This window comes from Humulus lupulus, chromosome 1, assembly GCF_963169125.1.
Source record: "Humulus lupulus chromosome 1, drHumLupu1.1, whole genome shotgun sequence".
In the NCBI taxonomy this organism is placed as follows: Eukaryota; Viridiplantae; Streptophyta; class Magnoliopsida; order Rosales; family Cannabaceae; genus Humulus; species Humulus lupulus.
This window is the reverse complement of record NC_084793.1, coordinates 246,394,825-246,402,241: the sequence shown is the minus strand read 5'-3', so window position 1 is coordinate 246,402,241 and position 7,417 is coordinate 246,394,825.

Genomic DNA, 7,417 nt, shown 5'->3' with positions numbered 1-7,417 from the left:
TGATGTCAAGCGATCCAGACTTATAATGTTACAAAAAAAATTTGAAAATTTCAGAATGTCTGAGACTGAAACCTTGACTGAATTCTATGAAAATTTGTCTAATATTTCTAATGAATTTTTTTCCTTGGTAAAAAATTAGAAGAATCTATTTTGGTACAAAAAATCTTTCGTGTCTTACCTGACAGGTTTAGCACAAAATTGGTTGCTATGGAAGAATCCAAAGAATTGAGTATTATGAAAGTAGAAAAGCTAATGGGCCCTTTAAGAACCTTCGAGCTCAATCAACAGATCAGGGAAAAAGAGAAACTAGTCAAGGGTTAGGAGAATGAAAAAGAAAAATCCATAGCCTTGAAAAGTTTTGAGCAGCCTTTCACAATGGAAGAAGAAGAAAGTGACTTGGCCTTCTTGACAAAAATTTTTAAAAAATATATGAAAAAGTTGGGTAACAAAAAGAACTTTTCGAAAGGTAATTCTTTCTCTAAACCGTCTCTCTCCAATAAAAAGGGGATCCAATGCAGGGAATGTAAAGACTATGGTCACATCCAAGATGATTGTGCAAATACCTCAAAGAAAAAAAAAAGTCTTAATACCACTTGGAGTGACAGTGAATCTAACAGTGATATTGAGAAAGGTGATAGTATGGCATTAACTTCTATTGTTTCAAGCTTACCACATTATTTGCAGGAAAAATATAAACTTGTATGTCTAAACAATTCTGTTGAGACAAACACAGGTTCAGATATTGTTGTTGATATTACTGATGATATCAATTCTGATTCTGATTAATCAAACATTAATGAAGATTTGATTGAAGAATCTTACAAAAATATGTATGGTGAGTGGTTGAAAGTATGTAATGTTAATCTATCAATTGCAAAAATTAGAAAATCTTTTACTGTTAGAAACGATGAACTTGATTCTAACGCTAAAGATTTTGCGTCAAGGATTTCTAATGAAAATAGTGAGATTAACAGATTGAAAAAAGAACTTGATCTCATCTAGAAAAATGTAAAAATGCTCAATCCTTGATCCACTATCTTTGAAGAAGTTAAAAAAGTAGGCCAACAAAATCATGTAGGGCTAGGATCAAAAGGTGGACAAGAAAAAGGAAAAACAATGTTTGTAGCAAGTACCTCAAATGATCCTACAACCCAGGGTTCTGATCCTACTGCATCACATTCTGAACTTTCTGGGAAATCAAATAAGAATCTTGAACCTTGGAAAAAAAGAATTATTCTTGTTTGTCATTTATGTGGAATAAGAGGTCACATTCGACCAAAATGTTTTGCATTAATGAATCTTTGAAAGACAAATTATTTTCATTATAACAAACCTATCAAAGTGCAAAACAAATTTGCTCCTAAGATAACATGGGTTAAAAAGGGTAAAAATAAGTGTCTAGGTGCTTTTACGTGTCATAGAACACATACCTTCAACTCACGGTACTTTGACAATGGGTCTTCTAGGCACATGACAGATAATAAAGATTGTCTTATAAACTTTAAAACTGCTAATGATGGTACTGTTACTTTCGGTGATGGAATGGCAGGTAGAAAAAGTACCCTAAATCTTGAAGGGTTACCAAAATTGAAAAATGTGCTTCTTGTTGATGGAATGAAAAATAACTTGCTTAGCATCAGTCAAATTTGTGATCGGGGATTTACTGTTAACTTCTCATGTGATCATTGTTGTGTTATTCATCAAAATGGAAATTGTGTACTCAAACGAATTAGATCAATTGACAATTGTTATACTCTTTCCCAATCTTTAACATGTCACTCGGTTATGATGAATTCCACAGATTTATGGCATAAAAAACTTGGTCACGTCAACTTTAAACATATGAAAAAGTTGTCAAATACAAGTTTTGTTCATGGATTTCCGAAATTGGGAAAAAGAATCCTCAGGTAAATGTGAACCGTGTCAATTAGGCAAGCAATTGAAAATCACTCGCAAAGGTATTTATGATATAAACACAACCAAAGTTCTTGAATTGCTTCATATGGGTCTTATGGGTCCAATTCAGGTGGAAAGTTTAAATCGTAAGAGATACATTTTTGTTTGTGTGGACGATTTCTCACGATTTACTTGGGTTAATTTCTTGAGAGAAAAATGTGATACTTTTGAAGCTTTTAAAACCTTATGTATTAAACTAAAGGTTGAAAAAGACTGTAACGTTGGAAAAATTGTCAGAATTCAAGTGATCATGGAAAATAATTTGAAAATAATTTTTATGGTGAATTCTATAAATCTTGTGGTATGACTCATGAATTTTCAGCTCCCAAAAATCCTTAATAAAATGGAGTTGTCGAAAGGAAAAATCGTACTTTACAAGAGATGGCAAGAGTACTATTAAATAGCAAAAAGTTGTCAAAAAGACTTTGGGCAGAAGCTATTAACACCTCTTGTTATATCATAACCAAAGTATTCCTTCGGCCCGAAATATCAAAAACACCTTATGAAATTTGTAAGGGAAAAAGACCGAGTATAAGTTACTTTCATGTTTTTGGTAGTATGAGCTTCATTTTGCGTGATTGTGAAAATATTGGCAAATTTGATGCTAAAAGTGATGTTGGTGTTTTTCTTGGTTATTCCTTGAATAGTAGAGCATATTGTGTTTATAACATGAGAACTCAAACTGTCATGAAATCTACTAATGTTGTTGTGGATGGTGAAAAATATTTTGCAAATTTCTCAGCAGAGCCTGAAATTAATAGATTCATTGAAAATGTAACTGATGACTCAAGTGGGCAACCTGATGGTTCAACACCCAAGGCCGAGTAAACAGAATCTGAGTCAGATGAAACAATTCAAGTAACTGATGAAACTGTTTCAGCTAATAATGAGACATAAGACTCAATTATTATCTCAGACTCTATTCGAAAAGAACCCTCAGCTAGGGTAAAGAAGAATCATCCATTAGACCTTATTCTAGGTAACTTGGATGATAGCATGGTCACAAGAAGAAGGTACGTAATTCTTGTTGAATTTGCTTGTTTTACTTCTTCTCTTGAACCAAAAAAAAATCAAGGAAGCCTTGATAGATGAATCTTGGATCATGGCAATGCAAGAAGAGCTTGAGCAATTCTCAAGAAAAGAGGTGCTGGCCCTTGTGCTAAGACCTGATCATGTGAATGTAATTTGAACAAAATGGATCTTCAAAACTAAAAGTGATGAGTTTGGCACCATTGTCAGAAACAAAGCTTGGTTAGTGGCACAAGGGCACACTCAAGCCGAAGGAATTGACTTTGTTGAAACATTTGCTCCAGTTGCTCATCTTGAATCTATTAGATTGTTATTAGCAATTGCTTGCTTCATGAAATTCAAATTACATCAAATGGATGTAAAATCTGCGTTCCTAAATGGAATCTTGAATGAAGAAGCTTTTGTTGAACAACCTAAGGGTTTCGAAGATTCTCATTTTCCAAACCGTGAGCATAAATTAAAAAATGCTCTCTATGGACTAAAAAGGTTCCATGGGCATGGTACGAAAGATTGACACATTTTTTGGTGTCTCATGGGTATCGAAGAGGTAGAGTAGGTAAAACACTTTTCATTAAACATATCGAGAAAGATATAATAATAGCTCAAATATATGTTGATGATATTGTGTTTGGTTCGACATCTAACTTTAAAGTGCTGAAATTTTTTTATCAAATGAAGGAGGAATTTGAGATGAGCATGGTGGGTGAATTAACTTCTTTTTTAGGTCTTCATATCAAACAGTCAGAAAGATGGGACATTTATTTGTCAAAGCAAATACGCAAACAATCTTGTTAAAAAATTTGGTCTTGATTCTGCAAAATTCCCCAAAACACCAATGGGCACAACTGTCAAATTGACTAAGGATGATCAAGGAGTCAAAGCAGATCCATATTGTACAGGAGTATGATTGGGTGTCTTCTCTATCTCACAGTAAGTCGGCCTGACATTTGTTACAGTGTGGGGGTTTGTGCAAGGTACCAGGGGAATCCAATGGAGTCTCATGTTGCAGCCATAGAAAGAATAATTCGTTATGTACACAGTACACAAGAATATGGTATTTGGTACTCTAAAGAGACTAATCCTAACTTGGTATGCTTTAGTGATGCTGATTCGGCAGGCAACTCTGATGATAGGAAAAGCACGAGTGGAGGATGTTTTTATTTGGGCAAGAACTTGGTATCCTGGCTAAGCAAAAAGTAAAATTCTACCTCTTTTTGCACTACATAAGCAGAATACATTTCTGCAGGAAGTTGTGCTCAACTATTGTGGATGAAACAGATGCTGATTGACTATGGATTTGAAATGGAAACTCTAATCATATACTATGATAATACTAGTGCAATAAACATATCAAAAAATCATGTTCAACACTCACGCACAAAACACATTGATATAAGATACCACTTTATTAGAGATCTTGTTGAAAATAAAACTCTGTTGTTAGAATATATTAAGACAGAAAAACATATTGTTGATATCTTCACAAAAGCTCTTGACTCGGTTCGGTTTGATTCCCTCAGGAAATCCTTGGGGGTTTGTGTTATTTAAATTCTCTTAATATTATTTTTGCTGCCTTATCTATGTTTTGTTTAAGTTTTTGTTAACCATCAATCAATGCATAGTGTTCAGAAGGAGAAATTATTATGTTTGATCAAACTTGCTTTGTGATGTTGCAGAATCTCTGTCTTGTAATAATTTTGGGATCCTCCTCAGTGTATTCGGATGAATTAATTTGGGTAAATAAAATTGAGAATTTGATGTTAATTAAGGTTATTTTATCAGGCTCCATTTTGAAATAGAGCTACCTACACTGATGTGTGAAAGCCAACCTTGAGTAAGTTGGAACCATGTAACTAGAAATTCTGTGGAAGATATACTACTATTGAAAAGAGCTACTGTCAGTATAGTGTGATAGCATACATAATGGTTACAAAAAAAAGGAAGGTTGTAACTGCCAAAAAGGGCAATGACCCCTCAGAAAATGGCCAATTCAAGAAAATTACACAAAGGGACAATGTGCTCTTGCTTTCACTACACACACTAATGTTTGATAAATATAAAAAAATTTGTCTCATACCCATATTGATTTTCTCTAATATACTAAGTGACTGATCGTGATTATTCAGATCTTGATTCTGTACCATCACAAGACAGGTTGCGTTAATAATTTATTCTCCCACTTGAAAAATATTTCGTTGATTTTTTGTTAACAAAATTTTCTCTTAAAATAGATCATTGCATTAATCTCGTGGTGTGGGCTGCTAGCTTTAGTTTGAAAAATTTTGTGAATAATTTAAAAAAAAAAAAACAAAACAAAAACAAAAGTCGAATTTTTATTTTACAACTGTGTCGTAGTCTTTTTGTGATCTGTCTCAATATTTTCTGGATATATAATATCCTGATCTCTCTAATTAATTGGTGACTCTTGGTCAATTGTCAGATGATTTGTCTTTGGATTTCATTCCTTGCCTCTCCTATAAACCCCTCATTGTGTTTGCTTCTTCCCTCTCACTTCGAAAGACTCCTCCTTAGTTTCATTTTGTTTCTCTCAAAAACAATAAAAATGGCTCGTACCAAGCACTCCAATCCTCCCAAAGCCAAGAAACCTTCAAAAGAAACTCCACCCGAGAACCCCACTGACTTGTCGTCTGCCTCCGTACCTCTGTCCACTCTACCAACCACCCGTCGCAAAACCTCGCATGCAAGTTCACTTTCCATGTCAACTCTGGGAAACCGTTGAGATCCCGCCTATCATGCCTCTGTCAAAGAATGTCGCAAGTTCGTCCTCTTTAGCAACTGCACCCTTGGCATCTGCAAGTCCTAAATCACTCTCTGTGAAATCAGCTGACAAGGTTGTTAGATCCTCGAACCCACCTACCAGTGACCAAGTAAGACCTTTACATTCACCATCTATTGTGACTAAATCTGTTGAATTCACTCATGCCACACAGTTCAAAAAGGAAGAAAGCCCTAGCTTTCTAGAAGGCCTATTTAAAAAAGGCACGAGTGGTTGGGTCGTCCAAATTGAAACCTTCTTCTTCGAAATAGGTTCAATCATCTTCTCATAAGGCATCTGAAAAACATCATTCCTCCAGCACTGAAGTTGAGGATGTGTTTCCTTCAGCCACACCATTGGTTGATTCTAATCCCAGCTCGAAGGGTGAGTCTGATCCTTCAAAGGCGGAGTCTGATTCTTTAGAAGCTGAGTCTGAAGAAGGTCCTGGTGAAAAATCCAAAGACAAATCATCTGATTCTATTGTGCCTACGGACTCCTCTCCTGATGTTACAAAGGGCACTGAAGAACCCCAACCTCACACCTTTGAGTTCCAAGCCCCCTCGGCCACCAAGGTGCCTCCTAAAGCTTCCAAATTAGGTGTAACCTTTAAACCTCACTCTTATTTGTTTTGCTACAACGACAATGAACGTGATATGCCTCTTTATGCTCATTGCAATTTCATTTGTGAGAAGAATTATGACATGGCTGCTCATAGGTGTTTTGGGGTTGTGGGTAGGTTACAAGCGAGGGGTTGGATTGATTCTTTACAAGGGTATACTGGTTATGTGGATCAGGTAGTGAAGGAATTTTACGCAAATTTAACTGATGATTTCATGAAATTCGGTTCTCCTTTGTTGGGAAAAGTGTATGTCCGAGGACATTTTTTCTTTCACTACTGTTGACATATTAGCTGCTCTGCAAATTCCCCATGGCATCGAGTATGAAGATTTTTATGTGGATAAAGATGTCATCCTGTTCAAGATAGTGGGGAAAAAAGTTACATGGAACCCAAGCACTGTCATCTCCATTAGTAATCTTACTCACCAATATGCGGTTTTAATGAGGTTTGCACTTTCCAATTGGTTGTCTTCTTCTAATCCTGTTATTGTCTCCCAAGATCTTGTTGTGTTGCTATTTAAAATTGGGACAAGAGTGTCAGTTGATATTGATTCCCTCATCATGGAGAAAATTATCTCTTTTTGAAGGGGTAAAAAGAAAGGTTTTAATTTAATCTTCCCTCAATCGATCTACAAAGTTCTGGCTACTCAGAAGGATTCTTCCTCATGAGTCAGTTGAAGTTCCATCTCATGGTCTGACTTTTAGGCCACCTGAATGGAGGGAAGCTTCCAAAAAGAAAAAGACAGTGGTTTTGCCTAATGTCTCTACAGGCACGAGTTCTGCATCATCAATTCCAGAGGATGTCACTTCAAAATGGGATGCTTTGGATACCAAACTCTCTCCGGTCCTTCCTTGTTTTGACAATGTGGATGCTACTCTGCAACTCGTTCTTCAATAGCTCCACGCTCTCTCCACCAAGTCTCTTTAAGTTTTTTTTATGCACTTTTTTTGTTTCTATTTTTGTTGGTCTTTGGCCTCTTTCATAGACAAAAAGGGGGAGAGATAATTGTTGCTTTGTTGAAATTCCCGCTCCCGATC